Source organism: Aegilops tauschii, chromosome 1, assembly GCF_002575655.3.
Source record: "Aegilops tauschii subsp. strangulata cultivar AL8/78 chromosome 1, Aet v6.0, whole genome shotgun sequence".
NCBI classification, from domain to species: Eukaryota; Viridiplantae; Streptophyta; class Magnoliopsida; order Poales; family Poaceae; genus Aegilops; species Aegilops tauschii.
In genome coordinates this window covers 263,274,977-263,276,857 of record NC_053035.3, presented here as the reverse complement: position 1 = coordinate 263,276,857, position 1,881 = coordinate 263,274,977, and positions in this window count along the sequence as shown.

The following is a 1,881-nucleotide window of genomic DNA, read 5'->3' as shown; positions in this document are numbered from 1 at the left end:
AAGGTGCATGCGAAGAGAACAAGAACAGAGGTTCAAGTGGAGATTTCCGGACTTTGAAGCCACCATGATGACATACAAGAAGATGGACGAAATATACAAGATAGCCTTTCATAAATTTCGTCCATAGCTTATTATTGGTGTTGCGCCACCTTATTTTGGGCCAGGCCCATGTAATCTATTTTTAGAGTCCATATTGTAGGGGAAACGACTTAGGAGGCGTTTTAGTCCCACCTTGCCAAGGGTGGACAAAATCCCCTCTCTTTTCCCTATAAATATAGCCCTTAAGGCATCGTTTAGACTTGGGTTTTGTTTAGACTAAAAGTTCGCCATAGCTGCAACTTCGCGTACTTCGTTTGTGTTCAACGACCAGACAAAGGCGTCACAGAACCCCATCTTCATTAATAAAGCTTTCCTCTTATATTCACAATATCCAGATTGCAATCTCAGTTTCTTGCTTGTTCTTCGTTTGCTCGCAGGAAACAGACCCTCGTGGTCAGGTTGATCGTGCCCCGGCGTGGTCAATAACCCCTAGGAAGTTGGTTTAGCGATTGCTAAGGCGCGACGTCTCGCACGTTCGTAGTCAGATCGTCAAGGTCGACTCCCACAGCAAACGATAGTCACCATCTCATCGAAACATCGGGACACCTTCGCCTCTATCACATCGCCGAGCAGACAAATCGCCGAACACCTAGCGGGCGTGGTAAGCGCGTAGCCGCCGGTATTCCACCCATGCGTGGCCGGAGCGCCGGAAAGCTTGCCCAAGAACGGGGTGGAGGATGCCGCGGCAGAACCCTCTATTTTTCCGGCGGGGGAATGGCCTATCTAGCGGCGGTGGGTGGGTGGGCAGTGCTGGGATCGGCAAGACGGCGGGAGGGCATGCGTGCGAGGGGGGAGGGGAATCTGGACGTGCATGATGCGTTTTCGCCCGACAATGGTGGCGTAAGCGCGGTTTTTCCTTCCGTCGGAGCCCCCAAGCGCCCCCTAGTGCATTGGGTTCGGCCTAGGATCGCCGGGCCCAAAAACGGGCCGAGCCGACGAATTTCGGCGTCCTAGGGGCGCAACTGGGGGTTTTTTCAGCGCCGGTGCGAAAAAACTTGCCCTGGGGGGCCTGTTGGGGGCACGAGTGGAGATGCTCTAACTCCCAAATAATTCATATCCAAAATTCGATGCACACATAGAAAAAAATCATCAATAGTGTTTATAAGAGCATCTACAGCCGTGACCTGCAGATTCGGGCCATGAAACGCCCGCAGACGCGCCCGGGCGCGTCCGTGGGCATTGACCGGGCACTCCCCAAATCATGTCGTCCACATCCGTGTATATCATATCTGGCCCCTCATATCCATACTAGCATGCAACATAGATAAAAACAACGTAGATCATCACACAAATATAGAATCGAGCATAGAAATGCACATTCCGGTCACCGAAAGATTACCGACTAATGTCCAAAAGATCGCTAAAGTTCACATAATTCACATAAACGACGGACAAGTTTAAACTAGATTACTAAAAACTTGAAATTGAAGACAGAGATGGCGGAGATTCACCACTTTCTCGCTGGCCTTTTGCCCTTCCGATCGCCGGCGGCTGGTGGCGGATCGTCTGAGTCGTCGGACGTGGACTCGCGATCGTCGTGATCGTCGGAGGTGTCAAAGAGGATGATGAGCCCTTTTAGCTACCAGACCTCCCTGTCCTATTGTCGCTTGAGCTTTGCGAGCCGAGCCGCCTTCGTCGTTGTCTTCGCCGCCTCGTGCTCGGACTACTCAATGGCAATCTGGAGCGCCTTGGTATTCTTCCAGCGGAGCCGCCACGTCTCTGTCTCCACGGTTGTAAGTAACCGGCGGTAGACCCATGGAGGAGCCGCGCGTCCTCGTCGGG